Raw genomic sequence first — 18,070 nt, 5'->3', positions numbered from 1 at the left:
GAAGATCTCATAGATGAGACAGTCCATCTTCTGATAGCCTCTTATCTCCATTAGCCTAAGCAGATTCCATCCCTTTCCTCTTCTCCTTCTGAGTTATTGTTGTCACAACTTATTCATTTTTGTGTTGTGCGTTTGTGACTAAGTTGAAGTGTTTATAGTTACTTTTGATGCCTTCCTTCCCTTCTTCTTTTAAGTTATAATTAAGTATTTGCTAGCCTGTCGTGAAACAGAGCTGTAGCTTTCTGATTTTGTCTATTTATCTCTTTGATCAAAGCTTTGTAGACATTTTCCTTCTTTTTGTTTCAGGTGTGAGGGCGTTCTTGATCATTGCTTGTATGGGAGATCTTGTAGCGATGAATTCCCTCAGCCTTTGTTTATCTGGGAAAACGTTTATTTCTCCATTGTATCATAAGGATCATTTCACTGGATAGAGTATTCTTGGCTGAAAGTTTTTTTCTTTCAGTATTTTTAATATATCATTCCATTCTTTCCTTGCCTGTAAAGTTTCTGCCAAGAAATATGCTGAAAGCCTGATAGGGATTCCTTTGTAGGTTATTTTCTTCTGTCTTACTTCCCTTCAGATTTTTTCTTTGTCATTGTCTTTTGCCAATTTTACTATTATACGCCTTGGAGAAGGTCTTTAAGCATTGATGTAATTAGGTGTTCTGTTGGCTTCATGTATTTGTAAGTCCGGTTCTTGCCCAGGGTTGGGAAGTTCTCAGCTATTATTTCTTTGAACAAGCTCTCTGCTCCTTTCTCCCTCTTTTCTCCCTCTGGAATACGTATAATTCTTAGGTTGCTTTTATAATTGCGTCCTATATTTCTGCAAGAATTCCTTCATTTTCTAAAAATCTGAGTCCTTTCTCCTCGTCCACTGGAAGCATTTCTATATTTCTATCCTCTAAATCACTTATTCTTTCAACCATGATATCAGCTCTATTTTGTAAGGATTCCAGATTCTTTTTTATCTCATTAATTATGTTCTTTATATCCAGAATTTCTGCTTGTTTTTTTTAATAGTTTCAGTCTCTTTGATGAAGTCTTCCTTTTCCTCATTAATTTTATTCCTGAGTTCATCGAACTGTCTGAACATTCTTGTAACTTGGTGAGTTTCCTTATGACCGTTATTTTGAATTCTCTGTCATTTAGATTGTAAATTTCTGTGACTTCAAGGTTGGTTTCTGGAGATTTGTCATTTCCTTCTGCTCTGAATTGTTACTGTAGTTTCTTATGGTATTTGATGAACTTATCTTTTGCCTGCGTATTTGTGGTAGTATCAGGTCGCAGACTGGTGAGGGTGGGCCTCTTTACATAGTCTATGGAATTGAATGCTAATCTCTTCCACAAACAGCCGTGTGAACACATCTAGAAATAATGCTTAACTAGCTTTCTGGGTATCCCTTAGCTCTGTCAAGTTGACACCTGAAATTAACCAAAAAGGGTCAAGTTACAGAAGTGAGATGGGGGATCTTTCACTGGGTCAGGAAGGAAAAGGACTGAGGTGGTTTTGGAAGGATCTGGAATTTTCTGGACTTTCTTGAAGAGCTTTGATAGAGCAGTCTTAGCAGTCATGGGGAAGGAAGCCTATTTCAGAGGGTCAAAGAGTGACTGAGAAACAGAAGGGCAGAGAGGGAGTGGAGGTGCACAGCTGTGCCTTGTGCCTCCTGACAATGGCCTCTGGATTTAACACAGTGATGGCTCCCTCCCAGAGCCCACAGCTTGGTGTGGGGCTGACTCCTCCCTAGGACTAGGGTGTTCTAATTCCTCAGTGTGAGCTAATCTGCATATTCCAAATCCCCAATGTCCTAGGAATGGGGTGTCAAATGGCCCTCTCTGGTCCAACAGGATCCAGGCACAGGACCCTTTATGGAACAGGAGGAGGAGCTGGGTATACACGGGGTTCTTACCTGCCAGACCTGGAGTTCTGGGGAGTGGAGCTGAGCGAGGTCACAGTGTAGGAGCCGCTGACAGGGTTTGAGGCCACCTGGGAGGAGAGCAGAGTAGGGGTGGGCATCAGGGACGGTCAGGACAAGACCTGCCCCCTCATTTGTATGCTGCATCTCTGTGCCTGGACACAATCTGCTCCTCAAGTCTCATTACCAAGAACTGATTTCTTCCCTCATCGACTCTTTTTTCCTTCTTCTTATATTGTTAAATTATTTTAAGTTAAATTTCGCTGGGTTTTCTCTCCCATACATTTAAAATTATTCCTTACTGATTCTTAGATGGAGACTGTGATTTCAGTGAGTTACAATGAGAAATGAAGGAGTTCAGGGGTGATAACTGTGGACCTGAGAAATTTAAATGATGGCATCGGGCATGGTCCATGATCTTCAGGACAGCCGTATGATAAGCCACATGATAATCAGAATTTTTAAGACAAGGTACTGTTAGGTTTTATGGTTTGAGTGAGAACAGAGGGAGAGGCCTACAATTGACACACAGTTTACCAACAGCAGAGAATCCTCCCTCACCTCTTCCAGCTCCTGGTGGTTCCTGCTTCCCTGCCTTGTGGCAGCAGATCTCCAATCTCTGCCTACGTCTTTCACATGATCTTTTTCCCTCCATGTCTCTGTGTCCTCATCTCTTCTTATAAGGATGCCAGTCACTGGATTGAGGGCCCACTCATTTAATCTTCTCAGCAATCCTGGAGGTAGATACTGTTGTTATCCTCATTTTCTAGGGAGGCTCAGAGGGGTAAGTTAACTTGTCTAAGACTGTACAGCTAGGCAGAGGCAAAAATCAAACCCTGACCATTTGGCCTCAGCAGCCATACTGTTAGCCATCTTGCTGCACTGCCTTATAAGTGAGCATGGGTGAAAGGCTCTTCAAATGTTGGGAGGAATTCCTGATCAGATAAAAACATCCTAGCTACATCATGTGAAATATTTCAATTATTTATTTAGATTCTGCATTTTTATCTAACTCTGGGAGCTAGTGAAATGGTCTCCCTTAGTGCTGTAATATTCCAGCTGAATCAGGTGAGCCATGAAAAGCAGAGTGCCCATCTCTAAACTGCTCACATTTCCAATAAAAGGAGCATCCATTTGAGTTGGCTTTTTTGGAGAGAAGAAATACCTTCAAGCTCCACTGAAGAAAATTTCAAGCAAGAAGACAGATGTGTGCCTAGTGTGCAGTGGCTTTGGCTGTGGATTTGAGCCATGTCAGGAGAGGTGGTGGAGCTGTGAGTGGAAGAAGCCCCACAGCAGGAGAGGCACCAGACGAAGACACCCCAGTGTTACACGGTGAGAAGAGTTCCATCCTGAGAGGGCAGCCTGCAGCTCCCAGGATCTGAGTAGTGTTCATAAGACCAAGGCAGCCACTGTAGAGCCCAGGCTTATCTCCAAGGGGTGAAGTGACCCGTGTTCTGGAGGGGACACCTGGTTAAAATAAACATCCTGGCAAGGGGAAAGGAGTCATAAGACTATCCTGAAGTGCCCATATTTAAAGAGGAAATGACTTAGGTTGGAGTTGCTGGGAAGCAGATCCTGAGACAAGGATTTGAGTATAAGTAGTTTATGTAGGAGGTGGTCCCAAAAATCCCAGATAGAGGAGAGAGGAAAGTGACAGGGCCGATAAAGAGTGTGACTGAGTAGGTTACCTCTGTGAGCAGCTGGAGCTCAGTCCCCTTGGAAGACTGTAGAACATGCCTCAGAGTTATTGCACACAGGGGTGGGAAAGGGAGGCGTTTACCGTTCCCCTCCCGTCTGTCACTGACTGACTGTTGTGCCTGGCTCCACTTCTGGCAGCTGCACAGCAGCGAGGGAAGTGCTCAGGCCAGGAGGCATGGGTGCTTGTAGGAGGACACTGTGGGCATGTACTGGGGTGGTGAGGGCCCCAGGGATATGGGCCTGGCCCTGTCATACTCGCTACAGGAAAGAACAGTAGGGGAAGGGGGTGAAGGAGTTGGGTTCTTACTTAAAGTTGTCTGTATAAGCCTCAGTTTCTTATCCTTGCTAGCCCACAGTGCTTCCTTCACCAACAGTCCCCTTGAATCACTGCTCAGTTATACACAGTGCACAAGAATCTCCCTAATGTGGGGCTCTGAGCGGTTGCCCAGGTTTCTAATACCAAGCCATTGTGCCTTCATGGGGATGGTGACCCCTCAGCTCTGCCATCCTCAAAGATGTGACTTCATTTGACCCAGAGCGATGACAAGTCGAAAGGTAGTCTCTCTGTGTTCAGCTGGACCTCTTTTGTCTTAATAGCTTTTAATTCATGTGTGTTTCTATTCAGAAAACAATTAGAAATTAAACTGAATACACAAACAGTTTTTCAAGTCCTGGCCCTAAAACTAGATCTGCAGGCCTGTTTTCAGGAGAGGGTAGTAACTGCTCTTCTCTCCAGGCTCGCTAGACCATGAGCTCCCATGGGGCAGGGCCCAGGGCCCCTTCCCCTGCTACACCTGGTGAGTGAGAATGGCCCGCTGACTTCAAAGAGGGAGAGGAGACAGCTGTTCTCTTTGAGCCAGGTGTGCATGCCTCCCATTTCACATGGAGTTAGAGGGCAAATGAAGTTTGAACTCTCCACATCCTGCTTCCTTTTAGGGGTGCCTTCCAGGTGGGTAGTGGGGAATGTGGCTCAGATTTACAGCTAACACTTACATTGGTCTTACTGTGTTTCAGGTACTAAGGTCTTTATATATGTGTGTATATAAATATTTATAAATATACACACAAACATAAACATATACACACTCTCATTGCAACAACCTTACAAAGTAAGAACTATTTTTGTACCCATTTTACAGGTTAAGAAACAGAGGCCAAAGAAGTTAGGTAACTTGTTCCCAGGTCACACAACTGGTCGGTAGAAGAGCAAATCTCAGCAGACGGGTTCAGAGCCTTAATTAATAAGTATATCTACTCACTTTTCAGTTACTGGAAGAAAGATTTCACTTAGGAAAATGATGAGAGGGAGCCTTTCTTTAAGGGATTTAGCTTCTCTCGTAGTCAAGAAAGAAAATAACAATAAAGTCTTACCTTTTGTGGAAATGTTTGGCTACCCAACTATCGTTCCTTTCGCCTTCTCTGTGGTGAAATTATGGGACAAGTGTGTTAGGTGTCAAGGCTCTTACAAGTGAGAAAGCTGTGTTCATACATATAGGTGCACATCTTACAGTGGAGTGATGGGGAAGAGAGGAAAAGTGAACAAGAATGGGAAAAGGAAACATAAGTCGATTTTGCATGAGGCAGATAAATTTTGTGAGTAACAGTTTCTTTTCTCCTTTTGATAGTAAAAGGGATTACAGAGGCCTCCACAGGAGAACAAATATTGATTTCTTGTTCTTTAGAAGACTTTCCAAACTTTGTGTATTTATAGTCTATGAAATACTGTATTAGTAGAAAAGGACAGCCTGCTTCATATAGCCTGAAAAAAAATGTTAGTGCCTAGAACTTTTTTTGGAAAGGAATCTAGCAATAACCATCACAGTTAATAGCCATATATACTTTATCCCAGCAATCCAACTTTTGGTAATCTATGCTCTAGGAATAGAAGCTCTAGTTAATTTAATAATGTTAATATAGTGAAAAAAAATTAAATATATGAGGAAGGAATGGACAGGTGGTTAATCCATTTTAGGAAAAAAGAGCCTGCCTGTGGATGAGATTGCTTTTTTAATTGTGGTAGAGTATGAGTTGCTTTTATCTTTACTCAGGTCTCTCAGAATTAGTAAAAGGAGTTGGTGTTCTGTCTCTCTGTGGTAATTCTTTAGTGAACAGGGAACTCTAAGAGACATAGTTATATCCTGAGTCACCCTATTTGGGAATTTCCGAGCAGATACAGGGCATATTAAATTGTATTATAAAAGAATGAGCAGTTGCCTTGATATTCGCAGACACTTGTTAAGCTTCTGTTCTTTACTTGAAACCAAGACTTAACTTGTATTGTTTTGGTGAAGGCAGTTGCTTTGGCCTAGAGGTATTGGGGAAAATGTTGAACAAAAAATGTTCCATCATTTTTTGAAAATCACCTACTGGTACAATTTAGGAATGCTGAATTTCTCCTGAAGCTTCTGTCTGCTTTTCTACTCTTCCCATTTACCCTACAGGGACTTGGTTTTATTTATCAGGTACAAGTTCCATTTAGAGTCTATTTTAGTAGATCTGGTTTTGTACTGGTTGTATTTAGTAAGAAATTAGACATAGACTTCAGATTAATTATTAGGGATTTTTATTTATTTTTTCAAAAAAGCTATGGTTCAGTAACACAATTTGAGTTTAAATGATTCAGTTTTGAGAATTGTAGCATAAGAAATGGGCACTGGAGTGCTTGTGTCTGGGTTTGAATCCTGTGACAGAGAGCAAATTGTTGAACCTTGCTAAATCTTGTAAGAGTGGGGATAATAATAATGGTTATTTTGAAGATTAAAAAAGGTAATAGATATCTGCTTGACATCTGGTAAGTGCTTGACAAATGTTCACTGATCTTGTCACCACCACTCTTACCACTGTCACCATCATCACCATCTTTGTTCTCCACTAGGTCAGCCATACTTTGGTCCTGGCTTCTTGTCGCTGATCTAGGATAGTGGAGAGGCCAGCTATGGGGATAGAGAGGCTAGCTATGAATTAAAGAAATGGGAGGTAAAGCCCCCTGGTGGTAACAACTCGTAAAATATTGATTTTATAGTGATTTATCCTACAAAATAACTTAGAATACATCCTTTGAAGCCTAAATTTAGTGGATTCATTTTAAAATTTAGATAGTTCCAATGACTATTGGATTTAATGGCCAGAGACATCTCTTTGTGGCCTCAGTTGAGAAAATTTGGTTGTGTCTATAATCTATCACAGTGGCAAAAAGGAAAGAACAGTTACAAATCACATTGGTGTGGTGTCTTAGTTGTGTCAGGCTGCCATAACAAAATACTACAAACTGGGTGGCTTAAACAACAGAAATGTATTTTCTCCCTCTTCTGGAGGCTGGAAGTCCAAGAGCACGGTGCCAGCAGGGTTGGTTTCTGGTGAGGCCTCTCTCCTTGTGTTGCATGTGGCCACCCTCCTCTGTGTCCTCATATGGCCTCTCCTCTGTGCCTGTGCGTGGAGAGAGAGCGATCTCTGCTGTCTCTTCCTCTTCTAAGGACACCAGTCCTATCAGATTAGGGCTCTACCCTTATGACCTCATTTAACCTTAATTACCTCCCTAAAGGCCCTGTCACATTGGGGATTGGAGCTTCAACATAAGAATTTGGGGCCAGCACAGTTCAGTTTATAACACATGGTAAAGTAAAATAATTCCTTCAGGATTGTTATATGTAAGTTTTTATTAAGGGATATTTTTGAAATCTTAATGTAATTTAAGGACTTGTTTATGTGGAAACTAAAAAGTGATAATTATACTGTGTGAAAAGCTGAAAATTTAGTCTGACAGCTCTGTTTCCATTCTACATTCACCTTGATGCTTCCCAATTCCCTTGTCTGGGGAAAAAATATACAAAGAAAAAATTAAAATTTCCTCAGCATATTGTAAAACGAAGTATAACAAATATTTTTTCAAAGTACAGTAGTGGTCAAGATCCTCTTGCTTTGAAAATTCCAGTTAGTAATTATTAACCGAGACATCATTACAATAATTCTAAACTTGCTGATATCTCCTTATATATGTCCCCTCTTTTCCTCCAGCAAAGAGGAATGCCTGATTGAAGAAGTTACCTTCTGTTCCTTAATAAGTATTTTCAGTTGTGTTTGTTTGCTTTGCTATCACTTTCCCCAACTCTCAATATTTTTTAAGAAATTGCAGATGGGTAACTGTGACAGGAAAAGGAAGAACTGAACTAAAATCTTTGATTATAGATTTACCTCAAGCACTCAACTACAGAAAGTAATAGGAAGGCGTAAAAAAGTTGACCATTATGTCAGATCCTTAAATTCTGATACACGGTCCTTCTTTCGGCAATAACATCTGTCTCTCAAAAACCTGTCAATTCCTACTGTTATTCTAGTGTCAACAATAATGTGAAACGCGACATTCTCTCTTCAGCTTCCCTGGTTCAGAAACTGCTTTGAGAAGACACATAATTATGTTCAGAATTTTAAGATTCAAGACCACCCTATTTCCTGTTGCTAAGCACACAAACTGACAGACTATTTTAAAAAAGAAAAGAGACGCCTGTCTTTGTGCCTGTTCTCGGCAAGTGGGAAATCTGCCAACCTGCAAAAGCCCAGCTTGTATTTTGCCAATATTTTACTTTGCGAATGTTGAGCCCGTTCAAATGTAGCATTACCTTATGGTGAGCAGGAGTTAATTTTTGCAGATTTCTTGTACATTTTTTGTTATAAAAGTTTAAACTGTTGCTGGTGGGAATGTAAAATGGTACAGCCACTTTGGAAAACAGTTTGGCAGTTTCTCAGAATGTTCAACATAGTTACCATGTGACCCAGCAACTCCACACCTAGGTATATACTCAAGAGAGGTAAAAACATATGCACACAAAATCTTATGTGCAAATTTCCAAGCAGCAGTATTCATAACAGCCAAAAAGTGGAAACAACTCAAATGTCCATCATCTGATAAATGGATAAACAAAATGTGGTATATCCATGCAATGGAATATTATTTGGCCGTTAAACGGAAGTACTTATAACTGCTACAGCATGGATAAACCTTGAAAACGTTATGCTGAGTGAAAAAAGCCAGTCAGGGGCTGGCCCAGTGGTGTAGCGCTTAAGTACACGCGCTCTGCTTTGGCGGCGCCGGGTTCGCAGGTTTGGATCCCAGGCACAGACCTACGCACTGCTCATCAAGCCATGCTATGGTGGCATCCCATATAGAAAACAGAGGAAGATGGGGACAGATATTAACTCAGGGCTAATCTTCCTCAGCAAAAAGAGGAAGATTGGCAACAGATGTTAGCTCAGGGCCGATCTTCCTCACCAAAAAAAAAGAAAAAGAAAAAAGCCACTCAAAAAAGACCACCTATTACACCTATTGTATAATTTTATTGATATGAAATGTCCAGAAGAGGCAAATCTTTAGAGACAGAAGGTAAGTGGTTGCTAGGGCTGGAGGTTGGGGAGGATGGGGAGTGATTGCTAAAGGGTATGGAGTTTCTTTCTGGAATGATGAAAATGTTCTAAAATTGATTGTGGTGATAGTGGCACAGCTTTGTGAATAAACTAAAAAACTGCTAAACTATATAGTTTAAAAAGATGAATTATATGATCTGTGAATTATGTCTCAATAAAACTGTTTTTAACCGTTTAAATTAAGTTAAATTTGTTAAATTGGAAAAAAAAAAAGCCAAGAAGACAATGTTCATTTTCCTGGCATAATCCTGTACAAACAGATTTTGGGTAATTTCTTTTTCCTGTGTTTAGATTGATCTTTACATAGGTATAAGCATACTGAATATATAATTTTTTTTTCATTTACCATATTTAAGCATTTCCCTTGATGTGACATAGTCTTCATTTGCCTCGTTTTTATGACTTCCTAATCTTGCCTATTTTGTTGTCATATAGGTCGCTTCCAACTTTTCATGATTATAAGTAATGCTGCAAATGAACTTGTTTGTCCACGTAGCTTTTTTTTCTGTTAGGTTTATTTCCTTAACAATGTTTCCATGTAGAATTATAGAATCAAAGGCAACAAGGATATTTAGGACCCTTAATGTCTGACTCTTTTCCAAGAGGATTCTGCCTGTTTATTCTGCTACCAAGAATGCAAGAGCTTCTGTTTTACCTATCCTTCATCAATACTGGGGGTTATAATTTTTTAAGTGAACTTTTCATTCTAGAATAATTTTAGGTTTGCAGAAAAGCTGCAAAGATAATATCAAGATTTCCCTTGAATCCCTTACTCAGTGTCCACCATTGTTAACCTCTTACATTATAGTGCCACACTTGTCAAATCTAAGAAACCAACATAGGTACATCACTATTGACTAAACTCCAGACTTTATTCAGATTTCACCAGTTTTTCTATTAATGCCTCTTTGCTGTTCCAGGACCCAGTCCAGGATTGAGTGTTATAGTTTTAATTTTAAAAAATTTAATGTAATGGGTATAAAATGATATTACATTGTTGTCAGTCTTGTTTTTTGTTTTTTTAAGCCAAGTTTTTAAGGGAATATTTCTAACTATTTTGTTTGATAGGAGAAAGATTGGAAGTTAATTTCCCTCCCAATAAACTTAGTTTATCAGGGCTGGCCCGGTGGCACAAGCGGTTAAGTGCGCGCGCTCCGCTGCAGTGGCCCGGGGTTCGCTGGTTCGGACCCCGGGCGCGCACCGACGCACAGCTTCTCAAGCCGTGCTGTGGCAGCGTCCCATATAAAGTGGAGGAGGATGGGCATGGACGTTAGCCCAGGGCCAGTCTTCCTCAGCAAAAAGAGGAGGATTGGCAGACGTTAACTCAGGGCCCATCTTCCTCACAAAAGAAAAAAAAAACTTACTTTATGAAAGTATTATTCCTGTCACTTGAAAACTAGAAACACACTTCTGTGGTCTTCCTGCCAAAAATGCATAACCAGAATGTAACCATGAGGAAACATCAGTCAAACACATATTGAGAGACAGTCTACAAAGTAGCCAGCCTATATTCTTAAAAAGATGTCAAGGTCAAGAATGACAAAGACAGACTGAGGAGCTGTTCCAGATTAAAAGAAATTTAAGAGACATGACCCTAGATTGGATCCTGAACCTGGAAAAAAGTTGGCTACAAAGGAGATTATTGGGCCAATTGACAAAATCTGAATGTGGACTGTGGAATGAAAAATAAGATTGTATCAATGTAAAATTTCCTGATTTTAATCATTGAACTCTGCTCATGAAAGAGAATGTCCCTGTGGACATTTGGAAATACATACTGAACTGTTTAGGGGGAGAGAGGGAAGATGTCTGTAACTTACCTTCAAATGGTTCAGGAAAAAATAGTATGCATATATATAAACATACTCACATGCATGTATGTAGAGGGAGAGAGAATGATAAAACAAATGGGGCAAAACATAAACAATTGTTAAATCCAGCTAAAGAGTATTAGGGAAGTTTCTTGTATGATTCTTGCAACTTTTCTGTAAGTTTGAAGTTATATCAAAATAAAAAGTTACCCCTCTCCCCCTCCAAAAAAGTAGAACTTTTTTCCCTATTGAGTCTCCTAAATAATTTTCTATTTATTCCTATTGGGTCTCAGCAGATCCTCAAATACAAGTTGCCTCCTTTGATCCTTATAGGGGAATAATGCACCAGACTGATTTTTATGCATAATTAAGGGTAATCTTTTTATAACGCCTGATTTATTACATGCCACTAAAATATAATGTTCTCATTAATTAGTGTATTACTAGAGTTTGTTGAGGACCCAGAGTTCCATATTCTAAAAAGTCTGGAATTCTTGTCAAAATGGCACTTAATAACTACTTGCTATCACAGAGAATTGTAACTTCTCCTGTTTTTAGGAAGTACCCACTGTTAACAGTGCTTTTTTGAATTGGTCATTGTTTTCAGTTCCTGTGGTTACGGAAGCGTTTACTGTAAGTTAAATCATGGTTTTGTGCTACTTTTGTTGATCGCACAGGTTACCATTTAGACTCTTGTTGTTTCTCTCCGCTTCTTGGCTCTCTGCCTTCTTTGTCCAGTGGAAATGGGCCTGGAGTCTTCTGCCTCTCTTAGTGGGTCAGAGGAGTTTGAGAACTACTGGTTGCAAGGAGTAACTCAAGGCACTTCCTTTGGCCCTCCCAGGTGGCTTTCTCATCTCTGAGACAGGCCTACACCTTTGCTTTATGTCTTGGCCTTTAACAGACCAACAAAGAGGGAGGGACTGCTGTGTACTCCCTGAGCTGGGTTAGTAATTTCTCTGGTATTGGTTCATCAACACTCCCTAAATGGGTCTTGAAAGTGAAATATCAAAGGCCTTCCAAACTCACAAGTCTGGTCACTGATTTGCCTCAGGTCTTCACTAAATGACCGCTATTGTGTACCTACTCTGAGTCCTCACGTGCAGCCAGCTGAAGCTCAAGCACAGTAGCACATCACTTGGAGCCATCTTTATAAATAACTTATTTTGAGAACAGGAAAAATGAAAGTAGTTGTTACATTAGGGTACTGGTAATAGGTGATTTTTGCCTGTTTTAAAATTTGTCTTTGTTATTATATCAGCTTTTCAATTACAAAAGGAATAGAAGACACATTGTATCACAAATACTGTTCATATTGATAAATCAGAATGTTGATTAATATAATTTTGCTAATTAAACCATATGGTATAATGGAAAACTCTTAGGAATGACGTAATGGCCTCTTTGGATGGTGAAATTGCAATATCCTCTAAGGCAATCTTGACCCAACAATTTTATTTCTAGGAAGCTGTCCCACTAGTATTGTCACGTTTGCAGATAGACATACACTCAAGGATATTGTTGCAGCATGGTTTGCAGTGGTAGATGGTGGGAAACAAACCAAGGTCCATCAAAATGAGACTGGTTAAATAAATTATGGTGCATCTATAGAACAGGATAATATGCAGCTGTTAAAATTGCAATATAGTCTCTTTGCCAGTCCAACAAGTAAGAAACTTAGAAGTCACTACTCCATCCTAACAAGTAAAAACACAAACAAACCAAAAAATCAGCAACTCTTCTTCAGTCTGTCAGAGAAGTGAGATCATAGGGCAGTCCACTACTCCTAAAATTGGAGGGACCGCCAGGTGCATAGAGAAATCACAACTTACCAGAACAGAGCTGAAACCTCTACAATAACCAGTGCTGAGGGAGAGAAACCTCAACTGTAACTGACAAATTGCTGGAGGCTCAGTGTAAATAGGTTCAAGAGATTAAAAACTCCGGGGGGACTAGTCATAGGGAGACTCCCCTCTTTTGTGAGTTTACAGGTCCTCACAGTGAACATCGGAGAAAAATTCCCTCATAATTCAGGTAGAGGAATGGGGAAAAGGAACCATTTTTGAAATGCACTAGAGCATTCTGTTCTTAGCAGTATCTGCCCTCAGGAGAAGCTATTTAACCAGAGCCTAACTGATCTAGGGAAAGGGAAATACCCAACTCCAGAAGGCCCTAGGCTTCTATGTGGAGAAAAGGAAATAACCAATTCCAGCCCCTTCTAGCCTTGAACCTAAAATTGCTCTAAAAAGATGATGTCTTAAAAATCAATTGACTTAGATGCATGGATTTATTTCTGGACTCTCAGTTCTGTTTCATTCATCTGTATGTCTGTCCTTATACCAGTACAGACTAGAATTACTCTAGTTTTGTAGTAAGTTTTGAAATTGGGAAGTGTGAGTCCTCCAACTTTGCACTTCTGTGGAAGATTTTTTTGGCTATTCTAGGTCCCTTGTATTTCCATATGAATTTTAGTATCAGCTTGTCAATTTCTGAAAAAATGCCAGCTGGGATTTTGATAGAGATTGCTTTGAATCTGTAGATCAGTTTAGGAGTATTGTTGTCTTATCAACATTAAGTCTTACATTGCTTGTACACAGAATGTGTTTCCATTTGTTTAAGTCTTCTTTAATTTCTTTCTTCAATGTTTTATAGTTTTCAGTGTATTTGTCTTGCACTTCTTTGTTAAATTTATTCTGTTGTATTTTATTCTTTTTGATGCTATTGTAAATGGAATTGTTTTCTGATGTCAATTTCAGATTGTTTATTGCTAATGTATAGAAGTACATTATTTCTATTTATATATTGATCTTGTATCCTACAACCTTGCAGAACTTGTTTATTAGCTCTGTTTGTTCCTTGTGGAGTCCTTTATATAAGATCACATTATCTTCAAATAGAGATAGATTTACAGTGATACATCACTTAATGATGGGGATATGTTTTGAGGAATGCATTGTTAGGCAATTTCACTGTTGTGCAAACATCATAGAGTGTACTTACACAAATCTGGATGGTATAGCCTACTACACACCTAGGCTATATGATACTAGTCTTTTGGAACTACCGTCGTATGTGCAGTCCGTCATTGACTGAAACATCATTATTCAGCATGTGACTACTTTTTCTTTTGCAGTTTAGATGCCTTTCGTTTCTTTTTCTTGTCATACTTCCTGGCTAGAATCTGCAGTACAGTGTTAAATAGAAGTGATGAGAGCAGACATTCTTGTGTTAATCTGAATCATAGGGAGAGAGCTTTCAATCTTTCACTGTTGACTATGATGTTAGCTGTGGGTTTTTCTTAGATGCATTTTATCAAGTTGAGGGAGTTCCCTTCTATTCCTAGTTTGTTGAGTGTTTTTTTCTTATCACGAACACGTTGGATTTTGTCAAATGCTTTTTCTGTGTCTATGGAGATAATTATTCAGAGGGATTGTCTTTTATTCTATTAATATGGTATATTACATTACTTGATTGTCATATGTTGAACCGACTTTGCATTGCTAGGATAAATCCTCCTTGATCATGGTGTATAATCCCTTTTATATGTTGCTGAATTTGGTTTGCTAGTATTTTATTGAAAATTTTTACATCTATATTCATAAGAAATATTGGTCTGTAATTTTCTTTTCTTGTGACATCTTTGTCTAGTTTCAGTGTTAGGGACTGGCCTCATAGAATGAGTTGAGAAGTATTTCTTCCTCACCTGTTTTTGGAAGAGTTGATGAAGGATTAGTGTTAATTATTCTTTAAATGTCTGGTAGAATTCACCAGTGAAGCCTTTGGTCCTGGACTTTTCTTTAGGGGAAGTTTTTTGATTACTAATTCAATTGCTTAACTTGTTATAAGCCTATTTAGATTTTCTATTTCTTCTTGAGTAGGTTTTGTTAGTGTGTGTCCATCTAAGAGTTTGTCCAATTCATCTAGGTTATCTAATTTGTTGGCATACAATTATTTTTAGTATGCCTTTATAATCTTTTTTATATCTGTAAGGTAGGTAACATAGTACCCATTTTCATTTCTGATTTACTTAGTAATTTAAATCTTCTCTCTATTTTTTTTTTTTTTTGGTCAGTCTATCTAAAGGTATCTCAATTTGTTGATCTTTTCAAAGAATCAACTTTTGGTTTTGTTGATTTTCTGTATTGCTTTTCTCTTCTCTAATTCATTTATTTCTGCCCTAATCTTTATAATTTTCTTCCTTCTGCTTGCTTTGGATTTAATTTGCTCTTCTTTTTCTAATTTCTTAACATGGAAGTTTAGGTTACTGATTTGAGTTCTTTCTTCTTTTTTGATATAGACACATACAGCTATGAATTTCCCTAGTCTAAGCACTGCTTCTGATAGGTTTTGGTATGTTGTGTTTTCCTTTTCATTCATCTCAAACTATCTTCTAATTTCCCTTGTGATTTTTTCTTTGACCCATTAATTATTTGAGTGTGTTTTTAAATTCCCACATATTTTTGAATTTGCCAAATTTCCTTCCTTTATTGATTTCTAATTTCATTCTATTGTCAGCAGAGTTCATACTTTCAATCCCTTTAAATTTATTGAGACTTCATTTATGGCCTAACATATAGAATGTTCCATGTGCAGTTGAGAAGAATATGTACTCTGCTGTTGGGTGGGTTGAGTCTTCTGTATATGTCTATTGGGTCTCATTGGTTTATAGTTGTTCAAGACCTCTGTTTCCTTATTGATCTTCTATCCAGTTGTTCTATCCATTATTGAATGTGGGGTATTGAAGTCTCCAACTACTATTGTTGAATTGTCTATTTCTCCTTTTAATTCTCTCAGTTTTCGATGCAGGTATTTTAGGGCTTTGTTGTTAAGATATGTGTAGATATATAGATATAGGTATAGATATCTGTTTCTCATTGTTATAAATTTGTCATAAACTGATCCTTTTATCATTATAAAATGTCCTTTGTCTCAAGTAACAATTTTGTGTCTTAAAGTCTATTTTGTCTGATATTAATATAGCCGCTCTAGCTTTCTTTTGGTTACTGTTTGCATAGTATATTTTTTCCATGAGGCTTTGTTCATATACCCTTTTCTGTCTCTTTGCTTGGAACCTCTTTGTGTCTTTGAATCTAAAATGAGTCTCTTTAGACAGCATATAGTTGGATCATGTTTTTTATCCATTCTACCAATCTCTTACCTTAATGGTAGTATTTATTCCATTTAAACTTAATGTCATTATCGAAAAAGTAGGATTTCCATTTGCCATTTTGCTCTTTGTTTTCTATATATCTTTTTTTGTTCCTTTAATCCTCCATGCTGCCTTCTTTTGCACTAAATATATATTTTCTAGTATACCATTTTAAATCTCTGTCATTTATTTTGCTGTGGGTACCCTACTGTCATAATTAATATCTTAGCTTATAATAATCTAGTTTGGATTAATACCAATTTAATTTAAATAGCATACAAAAACTTTGCTCCTGTATAGCTCCATTCTTTTCCCACTCCCTTGTGATGTTATTGTAATACAAACTATATCTTTATATCTTATATGCTACTCATCAACATAGATTTATAATTACTGCTTGATGCACTTGTCTTTTAAATTATATAGGAGAAGAAAAAGAGTTACAAACAAAAAATATATTTATGCTTTGTTTTATATTTCCCAATGTAGTTACCCTTACTAGTGCTATTTATTTCTTACTGTGAATGTGAGTTACTGTGTAGTGTCCTTTCATTTCAGCCTGAGGGATTCCCTGTAGTATTTCTTGTAGGGCGGGTATGGTAATGACAAATTTTCTCTGTTTTTGTTTAGCAAGGGATACCTCAATTTCTCCTTCATTTTTGAAGGAAAGTTTTGGTAGATATAGAATTCTTGATTGACAGTCTTTTTCTTTCAGCACTTTGAGTATGTTATCCTACTGCCTGCTGGCTTCCATGGTTTCTGATGAGACATCAACTGCTAATCTTATTGAGGATCCCTTATATATGAGGAGTCACTCCTCTGTTTTCACTTTCAAGATTCTCTCTTTTTCTTTGGCTTTCAATAGTTTGATTATGATGTATCTAGGTAAGGATCTCTGAGTTTATCATACTTGGACTTTGTTGAGTTTCTTTAAAGTGTAGATTAATGTTTTTCGTCAAATTTGGGAAGTTTTTGCCATTATTTCTTCAGAATTTCTTTCTGCACCTTTTTCTTTCTCTTCTCCTTCTGGGACTTTCATTGTGCCTATGCTGGTATGCTTGATGGTGTCCCACAGATCTCTCTCTGTTCATTTTCCTTCATTCTTTTTTCTTTCTTTTCCTCAGTCTGATAATCTCAATTGACTTATATTCAAGTTTGTTGATACTTTCTTCTGCCTATTTATATCTGCTGCTGAACCCTTCTAGTGAATTTTTTATTCTGGTGATTGTACTTTTCAACTGCAGAATTTCTATTTGGTTCTTTTTTTTTTTTTTAATAATTTCTATCTCTTTATTGATAATCTCTTTTTGGACATTGTTCTCATACTTTCCTTTATTTTTTTAGACATGATTTCCCTTAGTTCTTTGAACGTATTTAAAATAGCTAATTTAAAGCCTTTTTCTAGTAAGTCCAACATCTGGGCTTCCTCAGGGATAGTTTCTTTTGACTGCTTTTTTTTTTTTTTTCCTGTGTATGGGCTTTATTGTCTTGTTTTTTTTCATGTCTCATAATTTTTTGTTACAATTTGGACATTTGAAAATAATAAAATATGACAACTCTGAACATCTGATTCTCTTCCTCTCAGAGTTTGTTGTTGCTGTTTGTTTACTGACTTTCTGGACTAATTATGTAAAGTATTTTTTTGTCATGTGTGGTCACTGAAGGTTCTATTCACTTATTAGTGATCAGCTAATGATTAGACAGAGTTTTTTGAAATGCCTAAAACCAGTAAGTTTCACAGTCTTTGCCAAGGGGCTTTGAGTGTGTCTTCGGGCACACCTTCAGCCCTCATCCAGGCAGTTTACAATTCCACCTTGACCTTTGCTAAGTGCTTGCGCAGAGCCTCCGGGCAAGCCTGAGGTGAGAGCTTAGGCCCTTCTCAGGACTTTTCCTGAGCATGCCCAAGGCCTGAGCATGCAGGTGGCCATCTGGATTTCCAGGAGTGTGTTGGAGCTTTTCAAAGCCCCCTATGGACATCTTGTTAACCAGCTTTTCCTTTTAAGGTTTTTGGTTAGCCTGTTGTTTGCCCAACTGTTATCTACTGCCCAGCTTTTATATACAGCCTTGATGTTAAACAATTGTCT

The sequence above is a fragment of the Diceros bicornis genome, chromosome 31 (genome assembly GCF_020826845.1).
Source record: "Diceros bicornis minor isolate mBicDic1 chromosome 31, mDicBic1.mat.cur, whole genome shotgun sequence".
Classification (NCBI taxonomy): Eukaryota; Metazoa; Chordata; class Mammalia; order Perissodactyla; family Rhinocerotidae; genus Diceros; species Diceros bicornis.
Note: the sequence above shows the minus strand (reverse complement) of the source record.